A 17190-nucleotide genomic window follows, 5' to 3' on the forward strand; every position below is an offset into this window, starting at 1 on the left:
AAAAAAAAAAAACAAAAAAAAACAAGAACATCATAATAATAATGTTCCCCCCTGATTCTACTAATTTAAGAAGGCAAAATCTCAGAAGACTTAAGATTGCAGAGGAGTAGGGAGACCCTAGAACACAGCTGGAACACAGCTATCTAAATACCAAATCATTCTGGACACCCAAGCAATCAATCAGAGGACTGAGAGAGTAAAAATGCACAACTTAGAGCTGAAAAACAACAAAAACCACCACATCGTGAAAAGTAGGCAATGCAGAGCTGATTTGGAGGACAGAAGAGATGTGGGTGCTGCTAGGGAGCCCTGATTGCAGAGAGAGGACTGAGAAAGAGTGAAAATGGGCGCACAGAGAATTGCACAAGAAGTCTTCCCTAAAACAATGACCGGGAAAAGGAGAGGAGTAGACCATCGCAAGTTTTTATAAATGGGGAAGCACAGAGCGTGAGGTTTCAGAGGTGGGCAACATCCCCGGGGTCATGCCTGGGTCTTAACAATGTTCCAGTGAGGAAGGAGGGCAGAGACTCAGGAGTGGGCAGCAAGGTCTGAGGATGCCCTGGGTTGCATGTGGAGAGGCAGTTTCCCTGCTTGGAGTACATTTGGGAGATGGGGTGCTATGACCTGTCCGGGCCAAGGGACCCAGAGGACACCACTGAGCTGCCCCATTGGCTAGCTCAGAAACACAGGCATGGGCTGAAGGCAGCGAGTCCTGGCAGGCTTCCTGCTGTGCCTTGCCATAAACTCCAAGCCACCGTGTGGTTGCACCTCTGATTTCTGGGACAAACCTTCAGGCAGCTGCAGCTCAACCAGGCCCTCCCCCAAGGGATCAGCGTGGATCTTGCCCACAGGGATCTCTAAACTTTGGAGTTTTGGAACTCAGCCTGTACCCGAGATAAAACACAGGAGTGCCATTACAGCTGGCAGACAGACACCTCAGAGGCAGGCACGGTGAAGACAGGGATGTCAAAGAGGCCTGTGTGCTCTTCTGTGAGAGATTCCTGAAAGGTGGCAGGTGCTAGCTCCCCATCCCAGGAGGAGAGAGCCATTTCCACCCCCGCCCATCAGTGCTGAAAAACTTCAGGGAGCAAAACAGCACCACCTAGTGGAGACCAAAGCTACTTACACCAAGTCCCACCCTCCTGGAGCCTTGGAGGGGCATCTCTGCCTGCAAGTCCACCTGAGAATCAGAGCAAGGGTCCCCTCCTTCAGGTAACAAGCAAAAACCCCTCGCAGGCACCTAGTCTACAGCTCAGAGTGCAGCAAAGCTTCAGCTCTAGGGTAAATAGGATCTACCTTCCGTTTTATTTTTATTTTCTATTATTATTTTTAATTAAATGTTTTAAATTTTATTATTTAATGTGTTTTTTACTTTTTAATTTTTAAAAATTTATTTTAAAATTTCAAAGATTTTTTTGGATCTAGCTTCTTTTAACAAGCATATCAAAACATACCTAGGATCTAGATTCCTTTTTTTTTTCCCCCCTGGACAAAATGAAAAGATGGGAGGAACTCACCCCAAAAGAAAGAACAGGAAAAAAGTCACAGAGAGGGGTTTAATCAATACAGATATAAGTAAGATGTCTGAACTAGAATTTAAAACAACAATAATATGGACACTAGCTGGGCATGAAAAAAGCACAGAAGACACTAGAGAATCCCTTATTGCGGAGATTAAAATAACTAAAATCTAGTCAGGCCAAAATTAAAAATGCTGTAACCCAGAGGCAAACATGAACAGATGCCATGACAATGGAGATGGATGAAGCAGAAGAAAGAATTACTGATACAGAAGATTAAAATATGGAAAATAATGAAGCTGAAAAGAAGACGGGAAGAAAATTATTGGATCAAGAATGTAGACTTAGGGAACTCAGTGACTCCTTAAAGCATAACAGCATTCATATCATAGGAGTCCCAGAAGATGAAGAAAAAGAAGCAGAAGGTTTGAGTTCCTGAAAACTTCTCTAATCTAGGGAAGGAAACAGACATTGAAATCTAAGAAGCAAAGAGAACCCCCACAAAATTCAACAAAAGCTGTCAATCAACAAGAAATATTACAAATTAAAAAAAACAATAGACAAATAAAGAACCCTGAAGGCAGCAAGGAAAAAGAACCCTTAACGTATTCCAAGATACAAGGTAAAGACAGATCAGGTTCGCAGCAAATCTGTCCATAGAAATTTGACAGACCAAAAGACAGTGGCAGGATATACTCAACGTGCAAAATGGGAAAATACCTAACCAAGAATTCCTTATCTAGCAAGCAGTCATTCACAACAGAGGACAAATAAAAAACTAAAGGCATTTATGACCACTAAACCAGCCCTGCCAGAAATATTAAAGGAGACTCTTTGAGTGGAGAAAAGAAGACCAAAAGCAACAAAGACTAGCAAGGAACAGAGAACACCAGCAGGAAAAACAAACAAACAAACACACAAAAACAACCTTATAGGTAATACAACAGCATCAAATTCATATCTTTCAATAATCACTCTGAATGTAAATGGACTAAATGCTTCAATCAAAAGACATAGGGTATCAGAATAAATTTTTTTAAAAAATCTATATGCTGTCTATGAAAGACTCATTTTCGAACCTAAAGACACCTCCGATTGAAAGTGAAGTGATGGAAAACCATCTATAATGTTAATGGACATTAAAAGAAAGCCAGAGTAGCCGTACTTATATCAGACAAACTAGATTTTACTTATTTACTTATTTATTTATTTTCTGAGAGAGAGAGAAACGCACATCCACACACACATATAATGGGGAGTAGGAGAGACAAATAACAGGGGGAGAATCTTAAGCAGACTCTGCATTGAGAGCAGAGCCTGATGTGTGGCTGGATCTCACAATCCTGAGATCATAATCTGAGCCAAAATCAAGTTTCAGACCCTTAATCAACCGAACCACCCAGATGGCCCCAGACTAGATTTCAGACCAAAGACTGCAACAAGAGATGAAGGAGGGCATTGTATCATCCAAAAGATGCAACAATTATAGGTATTTATGCCCCCAACATGGGAACACCCAAATATATGAAACAATTAATAACAAACATAAGAAAACTCATTGATAATAATAAAATAATAGTAGGGGACTTTAACACTCCACTTCCTGCCATGATAGATCATCTAAGTAGAAAATCTACAAGGAAACATGGCTTGGAATAACACATCGGACCAGATGGACTTGACAGATACATTCAGAACATTTCATCCTAAAGCAGCAGAATACACATTCTTTTTGACTGTACACGGAACACTCTTCAGAACAGATCACACACTTGGTCACAAATCAGACCTCAAGAGGTACAGAAAGACTTAGATCATACATGCATATTTCCAGACCACGCCACTATGAAATGAGGTCAGCCAGAAGAAATAATTTATGAAGACCACAAATACATGGAGTTAAAAAACATCCTAGTAAAGAATGAACAGGTTAACCAAGAAATTAAAGAAGAAATTTAAAAGTACATGGAAGCAAATGAAAATGGAAAACATGACAGTCTAAAACCTTTGAGATGCAGTAAAGACAGTCCTAAGATGGAAGTATACCACAATACAGACCTCCCTCAAAATGCAAGAAAAGTTTCAATACACAACCTAGCCTTTCACCTAACAGAGCTAGAAATGTATCCACAAATAAAACCTAAAGCCAGCAGAAGAAGGGAAATAAGATTAGAGCAGAAATAAATGATACAGAAACAAACAAACAGGGGCGCTTGGGGGGCTCAGTAGGTTAAGTCTCTGCCTTCAGCTCAGGTCATGATCTCGGGGTCCTTGGATTGAGCCCTGCAGTGCGCTTTCTGCTCAGTAGGGAGCCTGCTTTCCCCGTCTCTCTCTCTGCCTGCCTCTCTGCCTACTTGTGATCTCTGTCAAATAAATAAACAAAATCTTAAAACAAACAAACAAAAACCCCAGTAGAACAGATCAATGAAAAGCTGGTTCTTCAAAAGAATCAATAAACTTGATAAACCCCAACCAGACTTAACAAAAAGAAAAGAGAAAGGACTCAAATAAAGTCATAAATGAAAGAGGAGAGATAACAACAGACACTATAGAAATACTAACAATTATAAAAGAATACTATGAAAAATTACATGCCAATAAACTGGGCAATTTGGAAGAAATGGACAAATTCCTAGGGACATATAAGCCACCAAAGCTGAAACATGAAGAAATAAATAAGAAATTTTAAACAGACTCATAACCAGCAAAGAAACTGAATTAGTAATCAAAAATTTCCCAATAAACAAAAGTTTAGGGCCAGATGGGTTCCTAGGGGAATTCTACCAGACATTTAAAGAAGAGTTAATACATATTCTTTTCAAATTGTTCCAAAAAATAGAAATGGAAAATTCCAAACTCTTTCTACAAGGCCAGCATTACCTTGATACCAAAACCAGACAAAGACCCCACTGAAAAGGAGACTTATAGGCCAATATCCCTGATGAACATGGACGTAGAAATTCTCAACAAGATACTAACAAATTGAATCCAACAGTATATTAAAAGAATTATTCACCATGATCAAGTAGGAAGTATTCCTGGGCTGGAAGGGTGATTCAATAGTCATAAATCAATCAATGTGATACACCACATTAATAAAGAAAGGATAAGAACCGTATGATCCTCTCAATGATGCAGAAAAAGCATCTGACAAAACATCATTTCTTGATAAAAACCCTCAGTGAAGTAGGCATAGAGGGAACATACCTCAACATCATAAAGGCCATATACAAAAGATCCACAGCTAAGATCATTCTCAATGGGAAAAAACTGAGAGATTTTCTTCTAGAGTTGGGAATAAGACATGGATACCCACTCTCACAATTACTATTTAACACATTACTAGATGTCTTAGTCTCAGCAATCAGACAATAAAAAGAAATAAAAGGCATCCAAATTGGCAAGGAAGACGTCAAACTTCCACTATTTGCAGACATGATGCTCTATGCAGAAAACCCAAAGACTCTATCAAAAAATTGCTGGAACTAATACATGAATTCAGCAAAGTTCTAGGATATAAAATTAACATACAGAAATCTGTTGCATTTCTATACATCAATAATGAAGCAACAGAAAATTAAATCAAGGTACTGATCCCATTTACAATTGCATCAAAACCCACTAGATACCTAGGAATAAACCTAACGAAACAGGTAAAAGATCTGTATGCTGAAAACTATAGAACACTTAAGAAAGAAATTGAAGAGGACACTTAGAAATGACTACTTAGAAAGCTGGATGTATCACGACTCTGGACTTTAAACTGTACTGCAAAGCTGTAGTCATCAAGACATTATTTATTTTAAAGATTTTATTTATTTATTTGACAGAGAGAGATCATAAGTAGGCAGAGAGGCAAACGGGGTGGGTGGGGGGAAGCAGGCTCCCTGCTGAGAAGAGAGCCCGATGCGGGGCTCGACCCCAGGATCCTGGGATCATGACCTGAACCGAAGGCCCACTGAGCCACCAAGGTGCCCCCATCAAGACCAGACATTATGGTACTGGCACAAAAAAGAGATGCCACCTGGGTGGCTCGGTTGATTAAACATCTGCCTTCAGCTCAGGTCATGATCCCAGTGTTCTGGGATTGAGCCCCACATCAGGCTCTCTGAGCTCTGGAGAGGCCGCACCCCCTTCTTGTGCACTTTCACTCACTCTACCACATAAAGAAATAAATAAAACCTTTTTTAAAAGTATGTAAAAAAATAGACATATAGATCAATGGAACAGAACAGAAAACCCAGAAATGGACCCACAACTATATGGTCAACTAATTTTCAACAAAGCAGGAAAGAATAATCCATGGGAAAAAAGACAGTCTCTTCAAAAAGTGGTACTGGGAGGGTGGTGCCTGGGTGGCTCAGCGGGTTAAGCCTCTGCCTTTGGCTCAGGTCATGATCTCAGAGTCTTGGGATCAAGCCCCGCATTCGGCTATCTACTCAGCGGGGAGCTTGCTTCCCTTACCCCCTCTGCCTGCTTCTCTGCCTACTTGTGATGTCTCTCTGTCAAACAAACAAATAAAATCTTTAAAAAAAAATGGTACTGGGAAAACTGGACAGCTGCATGCAAAAAAAAAGAAACTGGACCATTTTCTTACACCATACACAAAAATAAGTTCAAAATGGATGAAAGACCTAAATGTGAGACAGAAACCACCAAAATCCTAGAGAAGGGCATGGACAGAAACCTCTTTGACCTCAGCAACAGCAACTTCTTACTAGACATGTCTCCAGAGGCAGGGGAAACAGAAGCAAAAATGAACTATTGAGACTTCACCAAGATAAAAAGGCTTCTGCAGAGGGAAGGAAATAATAAAAAAAAAAAATCTAAAAGGCAGACTATGGAATGGGAGAAAATATGTGCAAAAGACATATCTGATAAAGTATCCAAAAATCTACAAAGAACTTATTAAACTCAAACCCTAAAAACAAATAATCCAGTTAAGAAATAGGCAGAGGGGCACCTGTGTGGCTCAGTGGGTTAAAGCGGCTGCCTTCGGCTCAGGTCATGATCCCAGGGTTCTGGGTCCAAGCCCCGCATCGGGCTCTCTGCTCAGTAGGGAGCCTGCTTCTCTCTCTTTCTCTCTCTGTCTCTGCCTGCCTCTCTGCCTACTTGTGATCTCTGTCAAAGAAATACTATTATTAAAAAAAAAATAGGCAGAAAACATGAATAGACACTTTTCTAAAAATGACATCCAGATACCTAAAAGACACGTGAAAAGATGCTCAACATCCCTCAGCATCATGGAAATACAAATCAAAACCACAATGAGATACCATCTCATACCTGTCAGGATGGCTAAAATTAACAACACAAGAAACAAGAGATGTTGGTGAGGATGTGGAGAAAGGGGAACCCTCTTGCATTGTTGGTGGGAGTGAAAAGTGTTATAGCCACTCTGGAGGGCAGTATGAAGGTTCCTCCAAAAGTTAAAAAGAGAACTACCGTATGATACAGCAATTGCACTACTAGGTATTTACCCAAAGAATATAAAAATACTGATTCAAAGGGATTTGATGTTCATAGCAATACCAAACTATGGAAAGAACCCAAATGACCATTGCCTGATGAATGGATAAAGAAAATGTGGTATAGATATACACATTTAGCACTAGAGTATATTATGCTAGCAAAATAAGTTGGTCGGAGAAAAACAAATACCATATGATTTCACTTATATGTGGAATTTAAGAAACAAAACAGATGATCATATGAACATAAGGGAAACAATAAGAGACTCTTAAGAATAGACAAGGGTTGATGGAGGGAGGTGGGTGGGGAATGGGCGAGATGGGTGATGGGTGATGGGCATCACTGTGGGTTGGTTGATGTTCATATAACAAGGAGAGCACTTGTGATGATGAGCACAGGGTACTATATGTTAAGAGATGAACCACTGAATTCTACTCCTGAAACCAGTATTGCATTGTACGTTAACTAACTAGAATCAACAAAAAAATGTGAAGAAAAAAAAAAGGAAGGTAAAATCTTCCCTTATATTAAACCAGGGTTTTTCAAGCTTTTTACTCTTAACATTTGGGGCTGGATAATTCTTCATCATAACCTGGTCCTGGTCCTCTATGGATGGGTGTAATCCCCTAATTCGTGATACATTCCAGTCAGCAGACATCTCAATTTAAAGAGGTTTTGTTTTTTCTTAATTCCCTTTTTTTTTTTTAATGCAGTAACACATGAAAACCATAGATTTTCTTTTTCCCCTAAAAAAGATGCTAAATAGTGTGGGGAGATACAGAAATTTAGAAGATAAAGCTACTGCCTTTTGAGAGCTTGCAAACAAATTTCACTTATAATTTATATCATTTGGATCTCATTCATTGCCCAAGCACATAATTCAGAGTCAAGTTTTAGTGCTACCCTGACTCTTCTAAAGTACAATGATATATTTTTATGTTTGAGAAAAGCTACAACATAACTCTACATAACTGCTGCCAAAAACCATTTTAGGTTTTTTTTTTTAACGATTTTTTGAAGTTAACTCTACCTCTAATGTGGGGCTCAAACTCACACCTCCAGATCCAGATTCACATGCTCTATCTACCAACTGAGCCAGTCAGGTGCCCCCAAATCATATAAGTTTTGCTTTAAATAACAGATTTCTACTAATACGATACTAATTTCTGCCCACTGCATTCAATGTTGCTACTCTGAAATGAAGAAACATCCTGAAAAAGACTCCAGACAATTCTATCAAAAAGCATCTCTTCACATAACAAAAATCTTGGGGCAGATTTAAATAATGCTCTGTGGGAGAATGCTGTTGTAAGGGAGAATGGTGTAAGGTCACAGCTCTTTACCACCCTCTATAGCACAGGGGAAAGCTAGAATGAACAACAACCACTACTATAACAACTACAACAACTACGACTACTACAACTACTACTACTACTACCAGTACTACTACTACACATTCAATGCAGGTCTTCAAATTGCTCTATCTGCTCACTTAAATATATTTGACACACAACAGGAGCCACACATTCAACTTCCAATAGGAATCACTCCCAAATGTGCCTATAAAAGTATGTATCATTTGACTTTCTTTCTTTCTTTTTTTTTTTTTAAACTTAAAAACAACAGATTTATATTTCATAATTCTGGAAGCTGGAAAGTTTGTGATCAAGGTGCCAGCAGATTCACCATCTGGTAAGAACTCAATGCCTGGGACATACAGGGCTCTTCTCTCTCTACCTCCTTACAAAAAGAAAAGGGTCTTTTGACTTTCAGAACAACTTAATTGTATCATCACAAGTCTTTACTTCCTCTCTAAACAAACAGCAAATTGCTATGGGGTGCCTGGCTGGCTCAGTCTGTACAGCATGTGACTTTTGATCCCAGGGTTATGAGTTCAAGCCCCATGATGGGCCTAGAGCCTATTAAAACACACACACACACACACACACACACACACACACCCTAAATAAATAAATGAACTGCTAAAAATCGGTCATTTGTTCAATTGCTAACTTTTTTTTTTTTAAGATTTTATTTATTTGACCAACAGAGATCATAAGTAGGCAGAGAGGCAGACAGAGAGGAGGAAGCAGGCTCCCAGCTGAGCAGAGAGCCTGATGCGGGGCTCCATCCCAGGACCCTGGGATCAGGGCCTGAGCCAAAGGCAGAGGCTTTAACCCACTGAGTCACCCAGGGGCCCCAATTGCTGACTTTTTAATTCATTCCACCAAGAGGCTGTGAAGGCCACATACTGGCCAGGCACACTGCTAGGCCCTAGAGAAACAAAATGAGACAAGGCACTTTCTCCAAATTCAAGGAAGTACCCAGTCTAGTTGCTGCCTCTCAGCCTCTTTCTCTACCAGCTCTCCCATGCCAGTGGGTACAAAGCATGGTGCTGAGTCCTGCGTGAAACCAGCACTATCACAGGCAAGTGGCTAACAATTTATTAAGTCTAGTCAAGCAGTATTGCAATCTGTCTGAAGACTTGATTCAGATGTCTGATGAAACAAGAAAGCTGGCTGTTTTACTTCCTTCCCAATTTGTCATCAAAATGCACGTAAAGAAATATAAGACAAAAACGCAATAGCTCTGTCAACCATGTATCAAAGTCTGACTCAAATTTCCATAAATTACACAAAGGGTAATGACCAAGAAGTACAACTAACCCAGAATTCATTACTATGCTCCCTGCCATATTTTATATCTTTTAAAATTTTATCCAGTGAATGCCCACTTTAACCCAGCTTATATTTCCTTTTGATTGACTGTGTGGAAGGATGAAGAAGAGTATTTGTGGTAATTTCTTAAATATAAATACACCTTTTTTTTTTTAAATGTATGCCCAAGCCAACAAAAGAATAAAGAAATCCTATACAAGACAGGAAGGATAGGAATCAACAAATCCATAGGCGTATATGCAAGTACTAAAGCTAATGCTTTCCCTGTGGCCATCGCTAATTCCTAATAACTACAAGTCTGGGCTTTAATGACCCATGCTCCACAGGGAGAAGGACAAAGTCTGGGGCTCAAACACCTAGGAAAGTAGGAAACACAAATCTTCTGTGAAGAAACATACCCTCAAACTAAATCTCAAAGAAATCACCAAAAACTTCCAAGATACGTGAATTCATAATCAAAAATTACAATACAAATGAAGAAACAAGTCACAGCAAAGAAAAGTCAACAAAATAAAAAAACCCTAAACATACAGAATGAGACCTATAAAGACTATTGGGTATCAAAACTAGATTATGAACAAATTTACTTTATATTTTGTATTATTTGAAACAATAAAGGGAAACCTAAAACTACAACAAAAGAATATCAATGACAACTACTAAGATTTGTAAAAAGAACCAAACAAGAGATCTAGAAACAAATAAATAAAAAACAGTACTGAAATTAGATAGAGCAAATGAGTCACTACTGCATAAAGAATTAGTTAGCTGAAGATATGAAAGAAATTATCCAGAATTCAACACAGAGAATCAAAACCAATGAATTACAAAACAGAGGTCAAAAGCACATAAAAACCATCCTTCTTACTTTTGAGTTCCAGAAGGAGTTAGATTATAGGAGAGAGGCAGTGTTCAAAGGAATTATGGTTGAAAATGTCCCAGTGCCAATAAACACAATTATCAGATTCATGAAGCACAATGTATCAGCCAGCAAACCAAATGAGAAAAAGCCACATCAGGATGCATTACACAGGAAAACTGTAGGACACCAAAGACAAACTGAGGATCAAGCAGATGAAGAGACATGACAGCTTACAACATAACCACAGTTTTAAGGAAAACAGAGTAAAATATCAAAGTAAAAGAGTAAAATAATATCAAAGTAATTTTGGAGGAAGTAACTGTCCATTTAGCACTCCATTCCACAAAGGGTAAAACTATCTTTTAAGATCAAGGATGAAATAAAGAATTCAGAAAAACACAAAACAATGGGGTTTGTTACCGAAGATTCTCTCTAAAAATAACTCAAAAAGAGGAAAAATAATACCAGAAAAAATGTTGAACTGTAAAAATAAATTATATGAGAGTCATAAACATGTGAATAATTCCGAGCAAATAGTAACTGCATAAAGCAATGATAATTCCAAATTTGTGGAGTTACAAGAAATCAAGATAGAACAAAAACTCTAGACAGCAGCATAAAGATAGGAGGGGTGTCTGGGTTGCTCAGGTCCCTTAAAGCGTCCAACTCTTGATTCCAGCTCAGATCATGATCTCCAGGTTGTGAAGTCGAGGTCCAACAGGGGTTCCCCGTGGGCTCAGCACAGAGGCTGCTTAGGTTTCTTTCTCCATCTCCCTCTGCCCCTCCCCCTGCTCTCTCTCTCAAAATAAACAAATAAATGTTTTTTTAAAAATTGGGGAAAAGCTGGGGTGCCTGGGTGGCTCAGTAGGTTAAACATCTGCCTCCGACTTAGGTTATGATCCTTAGGTCCTGGGATCGAGCCCCACGTTTGGGCTCTCTGCTCAGTGGGAAGCCTGCTTCCTCTCCCTGCTGCTTCCCCTGCTTGTACTCTCTCTATCTCTCTGTCAGATAAATAAATAACATCTTTGAAAAAAATTGGGAAAAAGGTAAATGGAGATATAGGTTCTTGTCCTGATAGAGTAAAATAACTTTAGACTTTAAGTTTAATCCACATGTTAAAGGATGACCACAAAAAGTGTAAAAACAATACACAACATTTAAACTGATACAAAGGAATAAAATGGAATTAAAGAAAAAAATTAAAAAATCAATTCAAAAGAAGGCAAGGGAGGAGAAAAAACAGACAACAAAAAAAGCAAAATAAAATGACTATAGACACAAATCCAAAAATATCAGTAGTCACAACCAATATAAATGGACAAAGGGAAAATTAAACCTCCAGCTTCGTGCGCTGTACAAGGGACATGCCTAAAACAGGAGAACACAGAAAAGTTGAAAGGTATCAAGCCAACACAGAGCCAAATAGGAGCACCACACGGTATGAATATCAAATAAGGTTTATTGGAGAAAATATAACAATGGCAAAATGCTGGTGATCTGTTGAACACCAGTGCCCACACCTTTGGGCATGCCTGTCATAATGGACACCTCCTGGCTAAGGCGGTGCCTTGTGAAGAAGGGAACCACTGGAGCCCACAGGCTGCTATCAGCCTGTTCTGCCCTGAAGCTCAGACCTTCCAAGTTAGCTCTCTGATAAGCCACTCAAGAGAGAAAGTAATAAGTATCCATGCCCCTGGGTCTTGCCTCCCCTCAGTGAAGCACAGGATGGAAAAAAGATACAACAAACAAATTCTAACCAGCAGTAGCTGACAAAATTAACATCAAGCTGAAATGCATGATTTGAAACACTCACTACTTCATGTCATCATTTTATTTCACAACCCTTATCCTTCAGTGTCAAATAACAAGTCCTTAAAAATACATCACACAAGTCATCAGAATCAAGGAAAAACTGCCAATGCCACTCTAAGATATCTGACACAATTATCTCAATTACTGAAACATTAATTAGACAAAAGGTAGACAAAAAAGTTGAATGCTGCAATTAACAAGTTTGATCCAACAACTGGAAAATTCAATTTTTTTTCCTGAGCACACATTAAATATTTACAAAACATGTCCTCGATAAGTCTTAAAGCAAATCTTATATATGTCCAAAGAAATAGCATCAGATAGAACACACCATCTAATTATAATGCAATTATGTTAGAAATTAACAACACAACAAAATTTAATAAATAAAACCTCTACATTTGGGAACAAAAACAACCCATGAATCAGAAAAGAAATATTTTGGAAACTAGAAAATATTTAGAAATTGATGACAACCATCTACTTAAAAAAACTTGTGGGAGATTCCTAAAGCAATAGGTACAGACCCAGAGTGTTTTACACATGAAACTGTTTATTCAGTTAATAAACAGGTAATTCCAGCTTCACAGAAAACCCTGGAGAATAGAGGAAACTCTATAACTCATTTCATGAGACCAGTATATCCCTAATAATACCAGAATCAGACAAGGACTACATAAGAAAGAAAAACTACAAATAAATCTCACTCATGAACATGACTGCAAAAATCCTAAACAAAATAATAGCAAGCCAAATCCAGGAATATGTAATAAAAAGAAAATATAGCCAACTTGTGTTTCCTCGAGGAATGCAAGTGTGGGTCAAAACTGGAAAACATATTCATTTCAATCATCTTAATTAAGACCAAAAAAATGTCTTTGATCAAATATCCATAACCACTCAATCAAAACTATTATCAAAGTAGGAACACAAGGTAAAGTCTTTAACTTAATAAGGAGAACAAGTTGTGAGGGTCTTCTAGGAAGGCTCCTTAAAGGGAGATAAGTCTCTTTTGCCTGCCCACTTCTCTGCTGCCTGGCATGGACACTAAATGGCTGGTGCTCAGCACCTATCCTGGCCTATGAGGTGACCTTAAGGATGATGCCAGATACTTAGAATCAGAGAAGAGAAGGCAAAAAGAACCTGGGTCCCTGATGACTTAGAGACACTACACACAGCTGCACACTGAGCTGCATGCCTCTGTACTTTTTTAACATGTGAAACTAAGACTTTGTGTATTTAAGACACTTTTACTTATGCAGTCAAACACCATCTTAACTGAAATACTATTTTTATTCAAATGGTACTAGAAGCTCTAAATCGGGCAAAAAAAAATAATACCAACAATAATATGTAAAAATGGCTAAGAAACAAATCTGTAATTATTCACACATGACTAGAAAACCTAAAAGAATCCTATAGAAAATTACTAGAAATAAGTTTAGCAGGATGGCCGGAAAAAAAGGTGAAATGCACTCTGTGTACAAGCAAGAATCAGTTAAAAATCTTTAACTTAAAAAAGACACTGTTTATACCAGCAACAACAACAAGGTAGCTAGGAATAAATCTAATCTAAAAGTCAAAACTTTTGTATAGAAAATTATGAAACATTTGGACCGATGTTAAGACCAAAAGAGGCCAAGAAGAGTAAGAGTAGTTGTTAAGACGTTACTGCTGAAATCAATCCAAAGATTCGATTCAATTGTGATCAAATCTCAACAAAGTTTTTTAAGGAACTTACCAACCTAAATTTATACACAGTCACAAGAATCAGAAAGTTATTCCTGAAGAACATAGCAAGAGAGAGAAACTTGTACTCCAGAAGTCAAAAATTATCATAAAGCCACAGTACTGAAGTGTGTGGTCTTGGTGCAGGGACAGACAGATCAATGGAACAGAACTGGAGCCCGGGAACAGACTCACACACATATATGTAAACCTAGGTGACACCGAAGGTTGGTTGCAAAAGGTAATGTAGTCAATAAATGATTCTGGGACAAGTACAATGAAAATAAAACAAAAGAAATTGGATACCTACCTGACAATGTGCATATAAACTCAATTCTAAATGATGGAGTATTTTTAAATATGAAAGGCAAAACTATTATTTTAAATATATAATGTCTTTAAGAGCTTGTTTTAAGAAAAGATTCTTATAGCAGATTTTTAAATTGACCTTTTCAACTATATTACACAAAAGGGAAAAACATTTTTTTTTAAGATTTTTATTTATTTGACAGATCACAAGTAGGCAGAGAGGCAGGCAGAGAGAGAGGAGAAAGCAGGCTCCCCGCTGAGTGGAGAGCCTGATGTGGGGCTCGATCTCAGGACCCTGAGATCATGACCTGAGCCGAAGGCAGAGGCTTTAACCCACTGAGCTACCCAAGTGCCCCGGGAAAAACACTTTTTTTCTTTTTTAGATTATTTATTTATTTATTTGACAGACAGAGACCACAAGCAGGCAGAGAGGCAGGCAGAGAGAGAAGGGGGAAGCAGGCTTCTTGCTGAGCAGAGAGCCCGATGTGGAGCTCGATCCCAGGATCCTGAGATCATGACCCGAGCTGAAGGCAGAGGCTTAACCAACTGAGCCACCCTGGCGCCCCTTAACCATATTAAAAGAGCTCCTTCCAATGAAAAAAAGGAAGAAAAGACAGGGGGCAAAAAACCCATGACAAACACAACTGGCCAATAAATATTTGAAAAGTTGTTTAATCTTTCAGTAATCAGGGAAAGCAAATTAAGACCACAACATGAAAACTTTTTACATCCATCAGGGGGTAAAAAAACTTTAATAAGAGTTTCCAAAAATGTGAATCAACTGAAATTCTCCTATACCTCTGGTAAAAAAGTAAGTCAGTACAACTACTTTGAGTACAATACTGTTGACCTTTGAAAAACATGGGGGTTGGGGTGTGCACACTGCCCACCCACCATGGTTGAAAATCCAAATATAATTCTCCACTTCCCAAAAATTTTAACTACTAATAACCTACTATTAACAACAAGCCATCCCAGAAGCCATCAACAGTCGATTAACGTGTATTTTGTATGTTATACATATTATATGTTGTATTTGTACAATACATAAGCCAGAAAAAAGGAAAATATTAAGAAAGTCATGAGAAAATACATTTACAGTACTGTGCTATATTTTTTGAAAAAATCTGCACAGTAGTAGACCCATGAAGTTTAAACCTATGTTGTTCAAAGATCAACTGTACTTGGTTTTACTAGTAAAGCAGAAGAGGCACAACCTATGTTCCAGCAATTCTACTGATATCCCTTTGCACAACTGCACCAACTAACAGGTACAAGAACATTCACAGCATCCGTGTTTGCAGTACGAAAGAACAGTAAACAATTTAAATGTTAGTCAATAACTCAGCAAAACAGCAGAGTGAAAAGAAAGAACTCCACCCACATATGCCAACATGGATTAATCTCAAAAGCAAAAGCAAAAGTCAGAGGATATATATGGTATGATTCCGTTTATACAACGGCCAAAACCAGCACAATTAAACATACCATTTAAGAATGCCTCCATGTGTGATTAGACTATATAGAAAAGCTTAGAGTGCTTAACAAAAATGTCATGATAGTGTTTATTTGTGGCTCCTCCAGAGAGGAAGATTAACTGAGTTAGTGCAAACTACTAACTGGCTAAATTCCATTTCTTAAACTGAATGTGAGGCCCTTGCGAGTTCATTTAATTTCTCTAGAAATAATACATATTAGCTCTATATACTCTTCTCTCTTGACTATGTATTACATAATACATTTTAAATGACACAAAAAATATCCAAAACGCTGTTTTAAACTATCTTGTTCATCTTTACGGTTTTTTTTTAAAGGCCACTGGTATGTAAAAGTAGTTTTAAAAATATAATAAAATAATGACATTAGCATCTGATACCTGATACTTTAAAGGCCGAGGTTAAAGATATTCATGCACCCTACCCTTTATAATGCACATCAACTTGTCTTCCAAAGCAACCCTGAAGTGCAAAAAACGTCAACGTTTTGCGCAAAAATATAGACTTTATTGACTTGCACCAGTACAACCATTCTTGTATACGCCAAACAACATGCACTCTTCATCTGCTAATTAAATCCTCTAAATTTGTTTTCGTGACAGCGATATTAAAAGACAAATATATTCAGTTAAATAACACTGAGGGAGGCTATCATTTAATTATGGAACATCAGATTTCTATCTTAAATTGCAGCCTGAAGCGTCAAAAAGAATCATCTTCGCTTAAGGCAACTATGAGATAAAACTGGGACACTCGAGCTAAAACCCGAATTTGAACGGTGACAACTCTGGGGCTTTAGGCAAATTCACGGACGCAGTTTCCAAATAAAAAGTGGTTTTTCCAATTTCTGCAGTAGTTGGCAGGTATTTCTATGACCGCTCATTCCATAATATCCCTGGCAAGTCAGTACCAGTCCCAGCAGACGAAGTCCCCAAATGCACAACCACTGAGCCCCGACCGATTCAAAACTCCACGCCCCCAGCCTAAATCTCCCTTGAAACAGGTGGTCTTCCATGCCTCCCTCGTCCCGGGGTGCGGGGAGCAATGAGGGAAAGTTCTGGGAAGTTAAGACGAGTCCGTGAATCACATGGGCAAAACTCTGCTGGGATCTTACAAAACATTCATGTCATCGAACCCCCTCGTTTTTTGAAAGGCAAAGTAAGTCTCAGGGAGAAGCGCCCCTGCTCAGGATCTAACAGCTACTTAAATTCGTCCCTCACCTAGCTCAGTGATCCTTCCCCCTACCCATTCCCCAAAGCTTCAATTCGTCGCTAACACGGAGGAGGTGAGAGAACTCCCACCTCGTTAGCCTG

The 17190-nt window shown here is 38.5% G+C and overlaps 1 protein-coding gene across 1 annotated transcript in view; it reads right to left on the bottom strand.

Annotated features, from left to right (window-relative positions):
• The window catches only part of UMAD1 (UBAP1-MVB12-associated (UMA) domain containing 1), a 217526-nt gene that overhangs the window by 199484 nt on the left and 852 nt on the right, over positions 1 to 17190 (bottom strand). The window lies entirely within an intron of this gene.

Source organism: Mustela nigripes, chromosome 4 (assembly GCF_022355385.1).
Source record: "Mustela nigripes isolate SB6536 chromosome 4, MUSNIG.SB6536, whole genome shotgun sequence".
Taxonomy (NCBI): Eukaryota; Metazoa; Chordata; class Mammalia; order Carnivora; family Mustelidae; genus Mustela; species Mustela nigripes.